A 22,743-nucleotide genomic window follows, 5' to 3' on the forward strand; every position below is an offset into this window, starting at 1 on the left:
AGAAAACTCTGCTGAGATTTATTCAAGTTGTATGTAAAACTAGCTTGTTGTAAAGCACTTTTTTTTGCTTCCGGTATATAATATTCCACTCTATTGATGTAAAACCTATTCATCACTCACACATTTGTTTCTCTACTCTTTCTTTTGTTTAACATGTTCATAGATTATATATAGACTCTTTTGCCAATCTGTTTTTTCCCATCATCCACACTTCTGCTGAAATCCTCTTCCTAACAGATCTCCTCATTTCTTTTGAACTTTCTACTTTTGTGTAAGCCACTGAGTTTAATTAAGAACTTCTTGGCAACTTATGGTAGGGGGTGGGGAGCAAGGGCAAATCTTTATCTACCCTATCTAAGAAAAGTACTATGTGCTCTTTCCCTCAAACAGTTAACTGACAGCATTTCCTCAGGGAGGGGCTTAGACTCTTGGGCTTCTCCTCATTAACTGTTAACTGCCAAGACTCTTGGGCTTCTCCTCATTAACTGTTAACTGCCAATAGGCTCCTCAGGGAAGAGGGGTGGGTCTACATTGGCCTCTCTCATCCCTGAAGAAATGTTAAAGATTCAATTTCTGAATTGTTTTGCTAATATCTACAGCAGCAGTGTGTACATCAGTGTGAGGGCTATACCATGTCAAAAAAAAAAAAAAAAAAAAAAACTCCTTACTTATACATCACCCCATCCTCTTACACTCTTTCCTCCATCACTTTCTCAATGTTCCTTGAATCCTGCAGCAGTAGGCCCAGATAGAGTTGTCTCTTTTATTTTTTAGGACAGGTGTCATTATATAACCCAGGACAATCAAGAACCAAAATCCTCCCCCTTTACCCTTGAGATGGGATTAGAAACACATGTCATTATACTCACTTTCATTATGATTTACTATATCCCCAGTTTCATCTACACTTGAAGACAGCTTGACTCCAGATTTTCCAGGGTATATGTCCTTAAATCACTTGCATGCAATAACAGTATGGTATAACAGATCTCTCTTGTTAACATAAGAAATCAATGTTTATTTATTAGAAATATTTCATTTGCTTCACAAAGTAGATCCTTATTTGTTCTCTCAAGCCACGATTCCTAACTTCTACATTAGACTATATTTTATCTAAAATTATTTATTCCATATCTAAACTTGAGATGCCTATGTTCTTCATCCAGTTTCATGGAAGTGAAAATATTTTATCCCTAAATTTAGATAGGACCATCACAAGTATAGGTAGCATGTTATAGTCTGCATTACCTGTCTGATATGCTCTATACCAGTGTAAAAATGGCAAATTTTCAAATTTAAAAGTAAGAAAGAACAACATTCCTGAAAGTCTTGGTGGCCTCAACTGACAGAACTAGCTAGGTTATTTCATTATGTCACTCTGAGCCCACTGTTTAAGTCTACTTTGCTCATTTCGAAAAGTGGCAATGCTGTCAGCATTTTGTGATCAAAAGACACAACTGAAAGGGAAGTGCAAATCTTGAAGAACAATTCTCAAGATGGAAAGAAACACTGGGATGTGAACCACATATCTACAGGCAACAAAGGCTTTAAAAATGTACTCTGTGCTGAGACCTTGCTTCCTTCTCCTTAGCTTCCAATGACCCTTCTTTGAATTTTTTACACCGTCCATTTTATGTCTCCCTCTGTCCTTCTCTCTTGAGATTTCAGCTGTCCTCTGTGTCCTCTAGCACCATGCTGGTGTTAGCATTTTCTGTCCACCAGCTCCTTCTGACGCTCCAATTTTACCCACTACCTTGCTTCTGGAAAACTCTGCCTCTAGTCCTATAAGCACATTCAAATCACAATGATGCCATTTGACTTAGCATTGTTCAGCCTCTTTTCTTACAAGTGCTATGTTTGAATTTCATTTCTTTTCTCATGATCTCATTACTTTTTCTAGTATACAGGAATATTTGTCCTAAAACAGAATTGTGACCATGGTGTTTCGTCATCAATTTCTTCAAAAAGATGTTCATATCCAGGATGAAGTTCAAATATCACAGTGTGGCCTAGAAGTTTCCTCACCATTTCATTTTATTCTTTTCTTTTCCTGTTTTCTCTTTCTGGACATCTGGTGACCTAATGTCATTTAGCTTCCTCACAGTTGTTTATATAGCTTGAACTTCCACATTCCCTAAGACAATATCTGAGCTTTCTTCTGCTCTTCAGTCATTTGTGAAGAAGTGCTCATCTACTGAATATTTCTGAGCTATACCTTCATTCCAGGTATATGTGTGCTTGTCAGTAGTATGTGAGGTTGTGCTGAGTGGACTATATGACAGAATGAAGAATATACAGCAGTGGGTCCTGCTTCCCTCTCACTGGGGAAAGGAGAATGGCTTGTGTGGAGACAGAGAACGCTTACTGTTTATTTATGTGTTTGTTTTATAGATATAATCCAATGAAATTTACCATTTTAAAGTATAAAATAATTGTCAGGGAAGTAGAGTATCTGTGATTTTAGAACCAAGAAGGGTAAGGTAGGAGAATCTGTGGTTTAAGTCCAGCAGGGCAGGACAGCAAGAGTTCTCAAAATCAGACAAACTCAAACAACCAAGAACATGCAAGCAACCACAAATTAAGAAAAACAAGATCAAATATAAAGTACACATTAAAGTTTTAAAATGTATTCATAAAGCTATTATTTATAGCCATATCATATTTCATTATATGTCTACAACATATTTTTTATGCATGTTTAACTTGATAGATAATGTGCTTGTTTCTACTGTTTGTTTTTTGTGGGTAGAGTTGTTTTGAATCCCATCCTATAGAGAGAGGAACCAAGGCGCAAAGAATGTCTTAGTCAATTTGAGATGCTACCACAAAATACCATAGACTGGGTGGTTAAAACAGCAGAAATTTCTCACAATTCTAGGACAAAGAATTCCACTATCAAGTGCTACTTGGTGAGAGCTTTACGTTTGTAGAAAGTCATCTTCTGCTTGTGTCTTCATATGGTGAAGAGTGCAGAATAGAAACAATTGCCTCATCACTTAAAAAGACTCCAGTTACATTTATGCAGGCTTCAATTGCATCCCAGTTATTTCACAAATACCCTAACTCCTAATATTATTCTGTCAGGATACTGAATTTCAGCATGTGAATTTGGGAGGGACTCAAGCGTACAATCTATAACAGAGAAGTTAATGAAAGTACAATTCCAAGAACCACCACTTTTAATCAAATAAACCCAGATTCAAGACATAGCTCTGTTACTACCTGTGTGTATTTGGACATTCATTGTTTTGGTTTCCATAGGTAATATAAGGAACATACTGTAGAATGATTGATTTTGTGTGTCTGACCCTTAAAGGATCTTATGCTCTTCAGTGTCAGTTGTTTCTTGGAATTCTGGGAACAGGAGAGGATATAAAAATGTCAGCAGCGGCTGAGAACTGGGAATATGATTCAGGGGTAGCAGAAAGGAGGTTCGAGGAGACAAAAGAGTAGGCTCAGAAAAAAGTGAAAAAAAGACAGTTGGTGACAGTTGAAACAGGAGAAGCTGAGCTGAGCCAGAGAAGATATGGTTAAGAGGCAGTTAAAAGAAATAACTCATAAAGAACCCAAAAGCAAAGTAGCAATTATAAAGAAAAAAAACCCTATCACCTGAGTATTAATGTTGCCATGAGGACACTGGATAATTTGTAAAATGGACTGTGTTGCATACATTAGTACTTCCATGAAAAATAGTGCTGGGATCCTCTCTCTACAACATTTCATGGAGGCCTACTGTGTAATTTTGTACAAATGAATAAAAATCGTATTTTAATTCTAACTTCTAGTTTATGAAGTGTGTGAGAAAAAACACATTACTCATCAGACAAATGAGAACTGGACAGCTCTTTCGGCCGTTTTGCTAACTGAGGTCAAACGTGATTTAGCAGTCTTTTCAGCCCATGATACAGACTCAACAAATATCAGGTTTTGCTTCTTAGCACCTCCTTAGTATTTCCCTTTTGCTCCAGTGCATCACAAAATCTAATTCCAGAGCTAATCTTTCAAGAATACATTTATAACTGCCAATAAATTTTCACTTTGTGCTGAGTATTATCAGTGATAACGTAATCTATATTTTACAGAGAAATAAGCACAGAATTCAAATGTAAAATGCAATTTGGGCTCATCAAATATTATTTTGCTTTCCTTTGAACTCATTTTTCCCTTAAAGGAAACTGCTCTAAAATCAATACTATAAAGCTGAAGGATGAAAAATATTCTACTTTTCCAAAAGGCTTAAATTGATTATCTGACGTTTTCAAGGCTCCTGCTTAGACAGAGAAGCCAAGACTTAATAAAAAGTTACTGAGATGGGTCTCATTTATTTTGCAAGGCAAGTACTGTAGGTCAGCAGTTACAGCTGGGTGGAGGCAAATGTCTTTGAAAGGACTCATCAGATGTCACTCAGAGATTATCAATTTCCTGAACCATGTACCTTTGGCCTGGAGATATACAAACTTTAGAGTGTGCTAGATTTTTTTCTTTGAACTCTGCATCTAGGCATCCAGAGGAATGTTGGCTCACTCATGTGCTACGACCTTGAAAATATAGCCTGAGTTATCAGTCATCTTAGCCTTCGTCTAGTGTTTTCTTTTCTTTTTTATATACATGATCCTACTCAGAATATTCAGTGATTTTAGAGTTTCAAAGATGATGAGAAAATAATAAAGGGCTTTATACTACATTAGAATTCTGCTATATTTATGGATTGCTAGACTGTTTAAGTCTAAGAATATGAATGTTACAGAAGCCATTTACTACTTAGTGAGAAATAAGATAGTGTGGGAAGATGAGATTTTGTTAGGCAACATTACTGAGCAGCAATATCATTTAGAACCGTATTGGCATCAGCCTTGCTTCTAGCTTTGGTAAATTGCCTACTCATGGTATAATTCATGGAGTCCAAAAGTCAAAGGTGATCTGATGTTCACTTTTCAGGCTATGAACAGAATTACAACATTCATATTAACGTATATCTTACATGGATTCCACAAATGACTCCTAGAGGACACGCCCAGGGCCAATTCCTCATGCTTCATGGACAAAATACAGCAAACCATAGTTTCCCAAACATTTACTCTACTAATGGATGTTAATAAATGGTTAGCTCATTCAATGTGTTTTTAGAACTCATAATATTGATCAGTTGTTCTGGAATCTATCCATTGTGTATTTACTGTGTAATTTTAGCCTCAATTTTCTCATTCACAAAATGGTAACAATAATACTCTAATTGGAATACAAGTTGTTTCCACAAAAAGTTGTGTGCATTGCCTGATCACCAACATAATGGTGTGGGGCATTGATAGCCACTTTAAGATGCATTTCAGGTCAGGAGGGACCCATCTGCACAAATGGGTTGTTTTCTTCCAGAAATGGCTTATTTCTCATGGCAATTTGACCATCCATGTTCATTTTCACATCCCAGGTCTCCCTTTTGCTTTTGGCATGAATAAAGCACTGTGTGGCTATCACTAGAAGCTGAGCAGAACCCCATGCCATATACTTCAAAATCTAAAATCACAAGCCAAAAGTAAAACTATTCAAATGATCTAATCTTGCTCTTTTTGTGGCACCTTAGGTTGTCAGCTGTGTTGAGATGAAGTTCAATATCACCTTCCTAGTCAGAAACTCACTGTACTGAATAATGAAGGCAAGGTTTCTACATTCTGGAGTCATGTTTGCTATTGTTGTATCATGGGGTCAGGCTTTGTACTTTCTATAAAAAGCTCATGGCCACAATAGCATCTGCCAATGTTCTGAGTGAAGAATGGAGGGGGTTATGTGATGTGAATCCATAGTGGAAACAACAAACGAAGTTTTCCCACAAAGCAAGGCATCATGACTTATGTACTTATGGCACAGTACATTTGCTGTCAGTATAGGGCATTATTATTGACCAAAGTGAACTGGAGCAAAGAAGCACAAATCTGGTCATAAGTACATTGCTGATGCCAAGATGAGCATGCTTACCTTCGAGAAAAGTAAAGAAGGATACTCCTGGACTGATATTACTGTTTCTTGATGGTTGGAGCTTAAAAGAACTGGCAGAATCATAAAATTTTCAATCTTTCTAAAGAGGATGGATGTCCACAAATATGTCAGAAAGATTAAACAAGAAAGGTAATAAGCCCCAGGACCAATGCATCTGAAATCCAGCATTTTTTTGTTTTGCTTTGTTTTTGTTTTTCGAGACAGGGTTTCTCTGTGTAGCCCTAGCTGTCCTGGCACTCACTTTGTAGACCAGGCTGGCCTCGAACTCAGAAATCTGCCTGCCTCTGCCTCCCGAGTGCTGGGATTAAAGGCATGCACCACCACGCCCGGCTCTGATCCAGCATTTTTTTAATTGTCTTGTCCTACAACACAAACATAGAAGTACTTCTCAGAAGAAAAAAGGCATTAATGAAAAAACAAGACAGAAATTCAGACTATGCCGAACTTTTAACAAAGAGAATGGCCTACTTCTCAGAAGAAAAAAGGCATTAATGAAAAAACAAGACAGAAATTCAGACTATGCCGAACTTTTAACAAAGAGAATGGCCTAGCTGGCGCCACTCCTGTGCCATCTTGGGCACTATCTCACTGGAGGCTCCCAAGGTCCCCAGAGGACTCTCCATGCTACAGGCACCCTAGCACACCCAGAATCTTGGGATCACTGAGACCAGTATACACAGGAGAGCACATGGGCAGCAGAAGCAACAGAGCATCTTGGACAAGTTCCCTTCAGGCCTTCATCCTCAGCCAGGAGACAGAGCTGAGACCCAGACACCTGGGCACCTTCCCTGCCAGAGGAGAGTAGGCCTAAAGGGAATGCTCTGATCCTAAGTCTCAGGAGATGGATCCGAGCTCCAGACTTCTGTGAACCTTCCCTGAAAGAGGAGAGCTTTCCTGCAGAAAGGGCTCTGACCACTGGGACTCGGGAGAGAGTTGGTCTCCCAGGAGTGCAGACAGAGGCTAAAGAATCACAGGAAGAACAGGCTCAAGTCAGAGACAGCTAGAATGTCTAATACCAGAGGTTACCAGATGGCAAAAGGCAAATGAAAGAATCTTACTAACAGAAACCAAGACCACTGGGCATTATCAGAACCCAGTTCGCCCACCACAGCAACTCCTGGATACCTCAACACACCCAAAAAGCAAGATTTGGGAGGATTTTAAGAAGGGCATTAATAACTCAGTTAAAGAAATACAGGAGAACACTGCAAAACAGGTAGAAGACCTTAAAGAGGAAGCAGAAAAATATCTAAAGGAATTACAGGAAAACACTGCTAAACAGGTAGTAGAACTTAAAGAGGAAACACAAAAATCCCTTAAAGAATTACAGGAAAACACAAACAAACAGGGGATGGAATTGAACAAAACCATCCAAGATCTAAAAATGGAAGTAGAAACAATAAAGAAAACACAAAGGGAGACAACTCTGGAAATAGAAACCCTAAGAAAGAAATCAGGAACCATAGATGCGAGCATTAGCAACAGAATAAAAGAGATGGAAGAGAGAATCTCAGGTGCAGAAGATTCCATAGAAAACATGGACACAACAAAAAAGAAAATTCGAAATGGAAAAAGATCCTAACCCAAAACATCTAGGAAAACTAGGACATATTGAGAAGGCCAAACCTAAAAATAAAAGATATAGATGAGAATGAAGATTTTCAACTTAAAGGGCCAGCAAATATCTTCAACAAAAGTATGGAAGAAAACTTCCCTAACCTAAAGAAAGAGATTCCCACGAACATACAAGAAGCCTGCAGAACTCCAAATAGACTGGACCAGAAAAGAAATTCTTCCCGACACACAAAAATCAGAACAAAAAATGCACCAAATAAAGATAGAATATTAAAAGCAGTAAGGGAAAAGGGTCAAGTAACATATAAATGCAGGCCTCTCAGAATTACACCAGACTTTTCACCAGAGACTATGAAAGCCAGAAGATCCTGGACAGATGTTATACAGACACTAAGAGAACACAAATTCCAGCCCAGGCTACTACACCCAGCCAAACTCTCAATTACCATAGATGGAGAAACCAAAATATTCCATGACAAAACAAAAGTCACACAATATCTTTCCATGAATCCAGCACTTCAAAGAATAATAAAGGGAAAACATCAACACAAGGAAGGAAACTACACCCTAGAAAAAGCAAGAATGTAATCCTTCAACAAACCTAAAAGAAGTCAGCCACAAGAACAGAATCCCAACTCTCACAACAAAAATAACAGGAAGCCACAAATTACTTTTCCTTAATATCTCTTAATATCAGTGGAGTCAATTCCCAAATAAAAAGACATAGACTAACAAACTGGCTACATAAAAAGGACCCAACTTTTTGCTGCTTACAGGAAACCCACCCCAGTGACAAAGACAGACACTACCTCAGAGTGATAGGCTGGAAAACAATTTTCCAAACAAATGGTCCAAAGAAACATGCTGGAGTAGCCATTCTAATATGTAATAAAATCGACTTCCAACCCAAAGTAATCAAAAAAGACAAGGAGGGGCACTTCATACTCATCAAAGGTAAAATCTTCCAAAATGAACTCTCAATTCTGAATATCTATGATCCAAATGCAAGGGCATCCACATTCATTAAAGAAACTATAGTGAAGCTCAAAGTACATATTGTATCTCACACAATAATAATGGGAGACTTCAACAACCCACTGTCATCAATGGACAGATCCTGGAAACAGAAACTAAACAGAGACACATTGAAACTAACAGAAGTTATGAAACAAATGGATTTAACAGATATCTAAAGAACATTTTATCCTAAAACAAAAGGATATACCTTCTTCTCAGCACCTCATGATACCTTCTCTAAAATTAACCATACAATTGGTCACAAATCAGGCCCCAACAGATACAAAAATATTGAAATTTTCCCATGCATCCTATCAGATCACCATGGACTAAGGCTGATCTTCAGTAACAACATAAATAATAGAAAGCCAACATTCACCTGGAAGCTGAACAACACTCTACACAATGATATCTTTGTCAAGGAGGAAATAAAGAAAGAGATTAAAGACTTTTTAGAGTTTAATGAAAATGAAGCCACAACATACCCAAACTTATGGGACACAGTGAAAGCATTCCTAAGAGGAAATCTCATAGCTCTGAGTGCCTCCAAAAAGAAACTAGAGAGAGCACACACTATCAGCTTGACTGCACACCTAAAAGCTCTAGAACAAAAGGAAGCAAATTCACCCAAGAGGAGTAGACCAGCAGGAAATAATCAAACTTATGGCTGAAATCAACCAAGTGGAAACAAAAAGAACTATTCAAGAAACCGACCAAACCAGGAGCTGGTTCTTTGAGAAAATCAACAAGATAGATAAACCCTTAGCCAGACTAAGTAGAGGGCACAGAGACAGTATCCTAATTAAGAAAGTCAGAAATGAAAAGGGAGACATAACATTTAAGATACAGTCTGACTATATAACTAATGTTGTTCTAGTATGCACTGTATAATGCAGACTGTCCTCAAACTCAGAGCAATCCTCCACTCTACATTTTGAATGCTGGGATTACAAATGTGTGCCATCACAGATAAATGATTTTAAATATTCTTTTTAGTTTTGAGACTAGACTATCATATATACTATGTATTATAGGCACATCATTCTTCCCCTCCCTCTTCTCACTTCTTGTCCCATTCAATTCTCAATTCTGTGGCATTTTAGTCTCTAATTGCAATCTTCCTCTCCTTTTCTCTCTCCCCTCCCTTCTCTCTTCTCTCTCTCTCTCTCTCTCTCTCTCTCTCTCTCTCTCTCTCTCTCTCTCTCTCTCTCCCTCTCCCTCCCTCTCCCTCTCCCTCTCCCTCTCCCTCTCCCTCTCCCTCTCTCTCTCTCCCTCTCTCTCTCTCTCTCTCTCTCTCTCTCTCTCTCTCTATATATATATATATATATATATATATATATGTAGGTAGGTGGGTACATTTACAAAAATAATCTAAAATCATTTACTGTTGCTCATATGTCTTTCTCTCGGGACTAGTAAATCTTTCAGCTGAGGGGCTCATACTTGCTGAAAACTGATTCATATTCTCTCTCTCTCTCTCTCTCTCTCTCTCTCTCTCTCTCTCTCTCTCTCTCTCTCCAAATGTTAATTTCCTGTAGCTCTTTTTCTAGGTGTGAAGCTTTATGAGAATCGCTCTGTCCATGTTGGCTTGTCAGTCTGTGTTGTCAGTTTGTAGATCCTGTTTAAGCAACTATGTTATTGACATTTTCAAAGCTGCAGCTTCCCTGTCATACACAGAAGGCCTTATCTCATAGCAGACTCCTGTCCTGGTCCACTGGATCTTAAAATCTATCTATCTATCTATCTATCTATCTATCTATCTATCTATCTATCTATCTATCTATCCATCCATCCAGCCATCTATCTACCTATCTCTGCCAAGATATTTCTCAGGTGTAGAGGTTATATTGTAGTTGTATCAGTTAGATCTGGGTATTCCATACACTGTTCTCTGACTTTTGATCAATTGTGTCTTTTTAAAAAATAATCTCCATCTGCAGCACAAAGAAACTTCATTGGTGTGGCATGAGATCTGTGGATGTATGCCAAACATTCAAATGCAGTTAGAAATTATATCTGTTTTGTGAAATAGCTATGGGTTCACCAATCATGGTTTGTGGACTGGGTTTACAGTAACAAATTAATTTCTTCCTGTTGAATAAGCTTAAGTCCAATTATATGGCTGGTGGTTAATATTTGGTTTTGTCACTTGGCCCAAGTTTTAAGTTAATCAGGCACAGCCTTCCAGTTTAGAACTGAATGATAGACCTCTGATTTACTTGTAGAAACTTAATCTTATTTGAGAATAGAATAAATGGAAAATCAAAGCTGTCTTCATTAAATTTTATTTCTGCTAAATCATTCAGTTACTTGCTACAGTTGACATGCTTGACTATATTTCAAAACATACATGCTTTACCTCTTTGGTTGTTTGGTTGGTTTTTGTTTTGTTTTGTTTTGCTTTGTTGTGTTTTGTTTTGTTTGAGAGAGGGTTGCTCTGCAGAGCCCCTGGCTCTTCTGGAACTCACTCTGTAGACGAGGCTGGCCTCAAAGTCAGAGAGATCCACCTGCCTCTGCCTCTCATGGGCTGGGAAGAAAGGCATACACCACCCCAGTCGGACTACATGCTTTATCTTGGTCAACGAAGTAAAATTATTTTGCTGTGTATTGACTCATAGTTTGAGGACCACTTTGTTATTAAATTAAACCACAAGTTTATGAAGACCAGAAGAGGAAAAGAGCAAATACAATTGAATTAGGACCAGATGTGTAGCTTGCACCTGTAACATCAATGCTTGGGAGACTGAGGCAGACTTATAAATTCCAGGCCACCCTGTACTACATAGGAAACCCTGTCTCCATCCTGGAAACAAAAACTAAACAGAGACACACTGAAACTAACAGAAGTTATGAAACAAATGGATTTAACAAATTCAATTTGCAAAACACATGAAACTCAAGAAGGAAGACCAAAGTGGATACTTCGTTCCTTCTTAGAATGGGAACAAAATACCCATGGAAGGAGATACAAAGTTTGGAGCTGAGACTGAAGGAAAGACCATCCAGAGACTATCCCACCCAGGAATCTATCCCATAAACAACCACCAAACTCAGACACTATTGCATACGCCAGCAAGATTTTGCTGACAGGACCCTGATATAGCTGTCTCTTGTGAGGCTATGCCAGTGCCTGGCAAATACAGTAGTGGATGCTCACAGTCATCTATTGGATGGAACACAAGGCCCCTAATGAAGGAGCTAGAGAAAGTACCCAAGGAGCTGAAGGGGCTGCAACCCTATAGGAGGAACAACAATATGAACTAACCAGTACCCCTCAGAGCTTGTGTCTCTAGCTGCATATGTAAAAGAGGATGGCCTAGTAGGCCATCAATGGGAGGAGAGGCCTTTGGTCTTGTGAAGATTTTATGCCCCAGTACAGGCGAATGCCAGAGCCAGGAAGAGTGAGTGGGTGGGTTGGGGAGCAGGGCAGAGGGAGGGTATAGGGGACTTTTGGGATAGCATTTGAAATGTAAGTAAAGAAAATATCTAATAAAAAAAAAGGAAACCCTGTCTCAAAAAGAAAAAAAAAAAACATACTGTTTTTTAAGCTTCACTGAGGTCTGTATATTGTGCCAATAGTCATTCCCTAGCTTTGATAAATATACCTTGAAAACAGTTGCATGAGATATTAATGTTGAAGATAGCTAGGAAAGTAACTATTGCATTTGCATACTTTTGTAACCCTTATCTAAGTGAAGAATTATTTCAATTTTTTCAAAAATATATTAACTCCCAAAACCTATTTTGTTGGTAGCACTATGTTACTTTTAAATATTTATTTATTATTTTTATTTTATGTGTAAGTTCCTGTATTATGTATGCGTGTATGCATATGTGTATGTATGTGTGGGCATCAGATCATCTGGAACAGCGTTACAGGTGATTATCAGCAACCTTATGTAGGTGCTCAGAAAAAAACCCAGGTCATCTACAAGAATAGCAAGTACTCTTAATCCCAATAAGCCACCTTTTCTACACACACCCCCCTCCACGCACACACCATTTTTATGAAAAGAAAGAATATTTCTAGAAACAGAGTTCTATTCTGAGAGAATGAGAGACATAAGGGATTTGGTAATTCCTGCCAGTAGCAACTGGATTCTGCAGTACTTCTATATAGGAGGCCTTTTGAGGAATATGGCTGTCTAGGAAATTTTCACAGCTGGGCAGATTGTTTCCACTTTTATGTTCCACCTGCTTCTTTTATAAAAGCTCATCTGCTACTCCATTAATGTGGGAAATAAATGCTGCCAACTTAGTTCATAAACAGGGAGTTCTCTATGACACACATATTGGCAGCCCATAATGGCTGGAATACCATACAGGCATAGTGATTCTTGGCAACAGTGTTAATATCCTTGTACCAAGGCTCTATGATGGAGACTCCAGATAAAGATATTATGTGATACAGGTTACAATCTCTATAAATTACTTTGGTAGGTATCTTGTTTCATAGGTATTTTATATTAGATGACCTTTCTGTTCTTTCTTCCTTGTCGATGATAAATTGTTTATATCCTCTCTGTTTTCAGCTTCCTGCCTCAAATTTTTATATTTTAAATATTTTCTCTGTACATTTTTAGAACTATAATATAATCTCAGCTTTCCTTCGTGTTACTCTGTGTTATTTTGTTTGCAGAACTTAAGATCCAACCAAGGGCCTCACACACAATAAAAGAATAATTCCATCACCAAGTAACAACATAGATCATCCTGAAATCTTAGAGCTTCAAAGCCACTTGATTAAGGTTCATATATTTGCATGGTCTATTATTAAACTTACTCAGATAATTCAGTTAAAGTTTTAATGAAAAAGTAAATATATTAGACTAAGGTAATCAATTACCTTTTCTCAATCTAGCAAAAAGATTCTTCGCCTATTAGATATAAGTAGAAGAAAATAATGTGAAGATAAATTAAGCAGAGGTTCTGGAAAAACAAAACTGGAAAATGTTTTGTATCACTGTAATATACAAGAAGCAAATATTTACAGAGGAGAGTGATAAGACCTAACAAATTATACATCTCAACAAAATACTTATTGTAAGTTGCGATAGATCATTTTGTTAGCTTTTGGTCACTATGAAAAAATATCTGGCATAGACAACGTTTTTAAAGGAATGAGGCTGGAGAGATGGCTCAGTTGTTAAGAGCACAGACTGTCCTTCCAGTTTGCATCCCAGCATCTACACAGCATCTCACAAACCTCTGTAACTCAAGTTTCAGGGCCTCTGACACCAGCACCAGACATGCTTATAGTGCACAGACATACAGGCAGATAAAACACCCATACACATAACATTAAAACATATGAATAGATACAGAAGAAAAAGCTTATTTTGGCTGAATAGTTTCAGAGGTCTCAGCCTCTGATCAGCTGACTCCATTGCTATGAACACATGGTGAAGCATGGCATCATGGCCATAGGAACAAATGGCTGACAAAACTGCTCATCTCATTTCCAGCTGAAAGAGAGAGCTAGAGAACTAGAGAGTCAGGTGAGGAGAAGGGGGGAAGAGAGAGAAAGAAAGAAGCCTGCCATGCACTCTGGTCGAGTCAGCGGAAGCCGAGAGGCTTAAAAGTCACCCATGAGGAAAAGAGTTTCAAGGAAGCTCTCCTCCTGGAGTCTGGCGTTCTCTTAATTCTCCATTCCCGAGTTAGTCTAGTGTATGGATCCACGTGCTCTCTTTCAGTATCATCTCATTATAAGTGCCTTTTAAGATTGAATTCTGACATAGCTAGTTCCAGTGTTCCAACAGTCCTAGATCGTCCTTGAGCAAGACCTTGGGCTTGGAATTCAGTACTGCCCCTGGTATTACACTATCTCTTTGAGTAAAAGTTAGGTCACTGCCCTTCACAGGAATCTACCATCACCAAGGAAGAAAGAAGTTTCTGACTGTAGGAGAAACCAGAATAGATACTTAGAATTATAGCTGAGTTACACCCATATACAGGAATTTACAATGGATTAGGAAGTAGATCTGGCTGTGGTTTTAGAGTATTGCATTATTCATGAGATGGTTAGCTAGAAGGGAACTCCCTAGTTAGAACCATGACTTGGGTGTGAAAGCCCTTGCCCTAGGAGTGAAAGTTCTCACACCTGGCTTCTAAGACTATAGCTTACCTTAGATAGGGCTGACTTTGCCTCATTTTATTGCCTAGTTCCTGCCAGTCTTTGCGTTTTCATTCCTCTGTTCTGTTTAAGAGTCATTAAGCATCCGGTTACCTCATTTGTACCTTGCGGGTATGTCACCCAACTTCCTTATTGTCTTCTGCATAAAAAGTCTGATGTTCGATTTGAAAAATTACATTCAGATTCCACACGACCTCTCCTGTGTGTGTCTGTTTGTCACTCATCCTATGCTTTGTCCACCCGAGACTAGAGACCCATTCCACTCAGACAAAGGGGCCCAGAGGGTCTGCAACAGAAGCCCGTCTTCAAGGGCATAATAACTTCAGTAGCTTCTTCTTAGTGTTAGGACCCTCCTTTCATTTTGCAATGTCTCCCAATGATAATATCATATAATGAACCTATTGAGGTATCAATTCATGGACTAATTAGGTCAGAATCCTTCGGATGCAATCACTTTCCAAAAGCAGATTTGCTGACAACTAAGTCTTTAATACATGAGCTTCCAGAGGACATTTCATATTCAAACTAGAACATACATGGGAAAAAAAAAAAACCCAGATCACTGAGAGAAAAAAAAAATCAGAAGGAGGAGAACAGTACCTTGGTCTGTTGAGGTGAAACACCATTGATATGATGACATTTGAGTTAAGACCTAAAAGAGAAAAGAACAAGCTTACACCACCTTGTCTGGCCTCAGTGGGAGAGGATGCACCTAGCCCTGCAGGTCTTTATGCGCCAGGGTAGGGGAATGAACAGGGAGGGCCTCCAATCTCTCAGAAGAGAAAGGCAAATGGAGGATAGGGGAGGTACTATGTGAGGGGGGAACAGGAAGGGTGCAACAACTGGGATGTAAAGTGAAATAATAATAATAATAATAATACCATTCCACAAAGACTGAAGGGTATCTAAGAATGGTTTGTATCTGAGAAAAGAAAGCAAGGTATGTTAGAGAAAGTATACGTTAATGAGGTTGATTCTCTCTGAAGTAGGGGAAAATGATACTTGTCAGTCATATGAAAACAGTTGTATTTTTCTCCAAACACAGAGAGACCCTAGCTTTAAGCCAGGGAATCACACGATCTTACACTTTAGGATTACTTTTGTTGCTATTTATAATGATGCTGTAGAGTAGAAACTGTTTCAAGACTGAAACAGGAAAGTCAATTTGAAGCTGCTTCAGCAGTTCATAGCTGGTTCAGAAAAGTGCCAATGGATAATGATAAAAGTGGGTAGAGTGTAATTATAAAATGGAAGTACTAGATTCTCCTGTGGATTAGATATATGGAATGAAAGATGGAAATTATCTGAGCTTAGAAGATGGCTCAGATGGCATAAGGGGTTGCTGTGCAAACATAAAGACAAGCTTTTAGAATACAACATTCATGTAAAAAGCAAAGTGTGGCTGTGTACTTCTGTAACCCACTACTATTGTTGATGGATACCAGACGATTTCTGAAGCTTGATGACCACCAGCTTCAATCCAGGCTCAGTTAGATATGTATCGAAAGATGGCCTAGTCAGCCATCACTGGAAAGAGAGGCCCATTGGACACACAAACTTTATATGCCCCAATACAGGGGAATGCCAGGGCCAAAAAATGGGAATGGGTGGGTAGGGAAGTGGGGGTGGGTATGGGGGACTTTTGGGATAGCATTCTAAATGTAATTGAGGAAAATACGTAATAATAAAAAATATTTAAAAAAAAAGAAATCCTGTCTCAAAAGAATAAGTCAGAGGGAGACAGGAAAGGCTTTTCAAAGGAGTATACAGAGGTATCCATACATACACACATCTGTGTACAACTCGCACACACACACACAAAGTAAAGGAAACTGATATACCTCCCTATTTAGACTTGTGTGATAAGGTCAGCAGATTGTTGCTATAAAAACATTAAGCTGGTTTTCTTTAATGTCATAATCTTAATTAGCAAATTTTAAAAATGTATTCACTCTTATTTGTATTGGTGTTTTACATACATGTAAGTCTATGTACCATGTGCCTGCAGCAGTGAGGAGGCCAGAAGAGTGAATCATAGCCTCTGGACCTGGGTATGTAAATGATTCTGAGCTGCCCTGTGGGTGCTGGGAATTGAACCAGGGTCATCTGCTAAGGCAGCCATTGTTCTTAACTGTTAGGCTGTATCTTTAGCACACCACAAACACAATTAATTAAAAACAAATGCTTGTGTCTTTGATTTTCAAAGTTTTGTGTGCATTACAATCCCCTTTAGATATTTTCTTTTGTTAAGATACTCCTGCCTGTGCTCTAGTCCTACTGAATCTAATTGGAATGACACAGGGCTCTAACATCTGCCTTTACCCTGAGGGGTTCTAAATTTATATGGAACTCTCTGTTCTAGGGTGAAAAACCCAAGATACAGACATTGAAGTTTATTTCAAGAATAAGTAGGAACCCATGTGTGCTGGTGTACTCCAATAATCCTTTCGCTCATAGACTGAGGCAGGAGAGCTGCCAAAACTTCAAGACCATTCTGGGTTGCACTAAGTTCAAAAACAACACTGAACATAGGAAGATGCCATCTCAAAATAAAGAAAACAAAACATGAAGAATAGATACTATATCAAATTTACTTGCAAGATTACTGAAACCATGGTTTCTTGGTATTCAGATAACAATGTTTAAAATTTGTGAATATTGTCCCAAAGTGTGCTTCTGAAGATAGGTTGAATAACAGGAAAGTGGAAAGGCAAGTATGAGTTTCAAAAGGAAAAAAATTATCTCTGCTGCCATGATTTTCTGTCAGAACAATTTGTTTAGCATTGGTAATTTTACATGCACACACACAAAGACAGACAGACAGACAGACAGACAGAGACAGAGAGGAGGGAGAGAGTAGATAGGATAAAATTTAATAAATACTAAACACTATATAGACTCTTTCAAATGACATTATTATTATTATTATTATTATTATTATTATTATTAAGTATAAAACTGTCAGAGGCATAAATGAATAAAGGTAGGGAAAATGTGTCACATATGTCAGGTTCAAAGCATATATTCTTTCATTTCAACCTTATCAAAGAGCACTGTAGTCCAAATGTTCTACATTCATTTTAAAGATAATAATATGAAGCTCTAAGACAACATGAACTGAAATGAGTCATCTGATCAGTAAGCAACAGAATGACAGAATCAAATTTAAACCGGGGTCTTTCTGGTTCTAAAACTTGCTTGCACTTTTTGTGCCCCTGCGTTATCATAGACATGTGATTAGCTTCGTGTGTTCTACAGAAATAAAACAAACAAAACAAAACAAAAACACCCAGTTAGAAATAAAGATAGAGAGTATTAAGAATGATAGAGAATGGTCTAGGCTAGTTAGCTGGAAAAAATAATCCAGAAAGCATTGAGCCACGAGGTTCATTAGCATTTTCATAACTCCATTTCTACATCACAAGACTATCTTTAGCATTCTTTGTTTGTTAGCTGTAATAACAGGTTTACTCTTTCTCAGTCACCTGTTTCTTTTATGTCTTAATCTTGATGCCTCCTTTCCACATGACTACCTGCCTGCCCTGGGTGCACCAGTAATGAAAATCAAAACATATCCCTATCTCTTTCTCAGCTTATGTTCAATAGGTAAAACTGGGAAAGAAAAAAAAAAAAAAAAAAAGGACTAAGGTCACATGACAAGCCCTGACAGTAGAAAAGGCAGTTACTCAAGCATGTTGCTTAATAGCTCTGCTTGCAGCATCTCATGACTCACTGCACAGCTTCAAGCCTTGAGCCACAATGGAGTCCTGAAAATTGGTATAAGCTTAATGGCAAATTAAGTAGATACATGTTTTCTTATTAGAAAAAAGAAGTCAGTGTAGACTGAAGCATACTGAGTATAAATTTAAGGATTTATGATAATGAATTATTAAATCCCCAAATTTAAGGATTTATGATAATGAATTATTAAATCCCCAAATTTAAGGATTTATGATAATGAATTATTAAATCCCCAAATTTAAGGATTTATGATAAGGCATCATTAAATCCACTTGAGGTTTTTGTTGTTGTTTTTGTTTGTTTGCTTGCTTGCTTTTAATAAGGCATTAACTCCTCTAAACTCAAAATCTCCTCAAATATGGATAGATCGAAGCAAATTATTCCAGGCTGGTTTTAGAATCAGTAATATTGGTAGCACTGCCTTAAAAAAATTAAACAATTTCAATTTTGTAATTCTTCCCATAAAATGCAGAATTGTTGATGCTACCTTTTCTGCAAATTAATGGTTTGTTTGTTCCTTGTGTGCCACAAGGTAAAGTCAGGATTTCTCAAGAACTTAAAGAACATCTTTTCCATGACTATGGAAAAAACCATTAGTTCTCTCTTCCCAACATGATTGAGCATTGAATTTATTACCTATTGCTAAGTTAAATTTAATAGTCTGAAACAAATATAAAACTAATACTGTTCTAGACTAAATGTAAAACAATTGCGTACTGAGTAGTTCTGATTCAGGGTCTTCTATAATCAATGTTGGCCAGGATAATCATCATCTGAATGATGGGCTGGAGATGCACAATCCAAGTTCAAGCTCACTCGCATGGCTGCCATCTGAAGGCCTTAAGTCCTCACCAGATGAGTCATGCCATAGGGCCACTTGAGTGTTCTGATATAGCAGGTGGTTCCCCCTTGTAATGCACATTACACTGTTAAATTGTCATGTGCTATTTAATCTCACTGGAAAGTTGAAAGTTGTCTCTGGAAGTAAGACTGCCTCCCTCCCTCACAATGCAGACCCAAGTATTTTTGTTTCAGAGTATCCTTGAAGGCCCCCTGTCTGAGAAATGGATGGGCCCCTAACTATGACACACACGGGAGAGAACCACAAAACAATCCAGGAGTAAAAATTGTGGCCATGAAAATAGCTAGAAGGTGAAACATTTACAACCACGTTTAGTATTGTTTATCCCAAGATATGAAGGTGCCTACAGTGGGAAAGAGAATCTGGGAGTCCAGCAATGGAATCAAGAGACTATTCAGTTTCTATCAGCAGCTGGCTGACTCAACTTCCCCAATGGCTTCTGCTGGATGTTGTGAGTATCCTATTTGATATTATACTTATCTGTTGCCGTTTTTTCTTGCAAGCCTCATCCAAAGGGACACTCCCCTGCCTGGTACTCTATTAGAAGCTCCAGTTGACAGCCTTAGCAGGGCTTCTCTAGTCAATTTCTTCTGGATGTTTTGAGCATGCTGTGTAATGATGTTTTGCTATCTGTCTGTCTGTCTGTCTGTCTGTCTGTCTATCTATCTGTCTATCTATCTATCTATCTATCTATCTATCTATCTATCATCTTATCTATCTATCTACCCATGTAACTATGCCTCTATCTCTTGCTGTTTAATCATTTACTATGTATTTAACTTACTAATTCAAACCTGAAACAGCAGCTACTGTTGATGATTTTTCTCTTCATACAGAACATTCTCAGGGAAAATGAGGCAATACATGGTGAAGGAAGAAGCCACAGTGATAAGATGACTTAGTCTAAGAAGTTATACACCAGCACTTTTACCACACTCAAAAGGTGGGGGGGGGGGATTAACCCTTGTATCTCAAAACACAGCGAAGGAATTTTGAATGTATTTTGAAGGGAGACCCCAAGGCCTGACACTATTACTGAGGTGATGGCGTGAGTGCTCACAAAAAAAAAGGGCCTATCATGACTGCCCTCTGAAAGACCCAACAAGCAGCTGAAAGAGTCAGATGCAGATATTACACCCAACCAATAGACAGAAGCTGCTAACCCGTGTGGTTGAATTAGGGAAGGCTGAAAGAAGCTGAGGAGGAGGGCAACCCTGTAGGAAGACCAGCAGTCTCAATTAATCTGGACCCCCGAGACCTCTCAGACACTAGACTATCGACCAGGCAGCATATACCAGCTGATATGAGGCCCCCAGCACATATACAGCAGAGGACTGCCAGGTCTGGACTCAGTCAGAGAAGATGCACCTAACCCTCCAGAGACTGGAAGCCCCAGGGAGTGGGGAGGTCTGATGGAATAGGGGGTAGGGGTTGAGGGAAGTGGTCCTCATGTAGACAGGTGTGGGGATGAGGTATGGGGTGTGGAACAGTCAGAGGGTGGACTGGGAGGGAGATAAAATCTGGATTGTAAAAAAAGGTTAACTAAAATTTAAATAAATACATAAATAAATCCATCATAATTGGTGAAGTGAAAACATAATGTGCTTTCTTAGGAAGCAGAGAAAGTTTCCCTCAAGTACTGGTGTGGAGTGTCTTCTGGTTTCTCATAAGAGTACTGAGGTATAAATAAGAAGACAAAAGAAAGGTAACCTTTCACATAGAAAGCCAGTTTTATGCTATTTGGTGAGATATCCCAGAACTTATGAAACAGAAGGGTTAAAGACCAAATTACACATACATAGTTTGTCAAATCCATTTAGAAAGGTAACCTTTCCCATAGAAAGCCAGTTTTATGCTATTTGGTGAGATATCCCAGAACTTATGAAACAGAAGGGTTAAAGACCAAATTATACATACATAGTTTGTCAAATCCATTTAGAACACAGAATGAAAAGCAAAACAAAGGAGAGGGGGTAGTATAATACATGTAGGACAGTATACAAGCAGAGTAATGGAACCACAAGCCTAAATCTCCCTTCCCAACCATCCTTCCCACAATCACTTTCTTCCATGTTGTGCCCAATATACAGTATAGTTAGAGAATAGGATATTTTCTACACAAATAGAAAATTTCAGGAACCAATGACACACAGTAGCTATGTTGCAGAAATGTGTGCACAAGTACACCTAGATAGCTAGAGCTTGAGTAGGCCTATTGAACAGTTATGAACTTAAACCATTTTGGGGGAAAGAACAGTGAGAGTTGAAAATCTAGAATTAAAGCCTAGTACACCTCACCAATGGGTGACCAAGTTAAGGACCATATAATTGTAAGCTAAGGGGCAATATGATCATTATTTTTCTTGTTATTTTACACCTCTTTCTATGCATAATATCATTCCATTTTGATATGCATTCCATTTATTCTCTCTTGTCATATCTTTTATTGCTGTTTTTGAAGTTAAAATATTTCTATGGAGTAGGCACATGCATGGCAAAGCATGTATGTGTAGATAAGAGAAGACACATTTATGAATTAGTCTCTTCTTCTATCATTTGAATCCTGGAAATCAAACTCAGTTGTAAGTCTAGGTAGTTAATTTGTTTACTAGCTGACCAATCTTGGTTGCACTGATTTTGTTTTATGAGACTGATAATTAGTGTTTTGAAATTGAAAGAATTTAGGATCACCTGAGCAGGGGGCTAAGAATGGGCTTCTGGGCACATATGTGAGGGATTATCTAAATTAAAATAAGCCTCTGAAGATGTCTGTGATTATCTAGATTATATTAATTTATGTTGGCCCAGCCATTCCCTAGACAGGAACTCCTAGACTATATAAAATGGAGAAAGTAAGGAGAACACTAGCATTTATGCACTCATTGCTGTCTTTTCCTAACAGCAGACTTCATGTGATGAGCTGTTTCGCATTCCTGAGACTTTTATTTCCCTGCCACAATGGGCTATACTTTGAGCTATACACTGAAAGCTTTCTTCATTAAGTTTCTTTTGTCAAACTATTTTATCAGAGACACAGGAAAAGGAGTTAAGACGGACAGAACATCACACTGTACATCATTCATGCTGGCCTGGAGTTCACTATATAGCCAGGCTGAACTTGAACTCATAGCAGTTCTACTCAGTCTTTTAACATATAAATTGCTAAATTATGACTTACATTTAAAACCTCTTATAAATTTTCCTGTCTCACAGTTAAAAATACTCATCATCAATACTTAGCACAACTATGAATTTTGTATGTAATCTATAAGCTTCTAGTATAATGTTATTTATACTTAGAACATTTTTTTTACTTTCATCTATTCTATTTAGTTTCCTTTTATATATTAGAATTGAATTATTGAATTATAGTGGAAATGTGAGTCATAGCTACTGTATGATCCTCAAATGATACAACAAA

Source organism: Mus musculus, chromosome X (genome assembly GCF_000001635.26).
Source record: "Mus musculus strain C57BL/6J chromosome X, GRCm38.p6 C57BL/6J".
In the NCBI taxonomy this organism is placed as follows: Eukaryota; Metazoa; Chordata; class Mammalia; order Rodentia; family Muridae; genus Mus; species Mus musculus.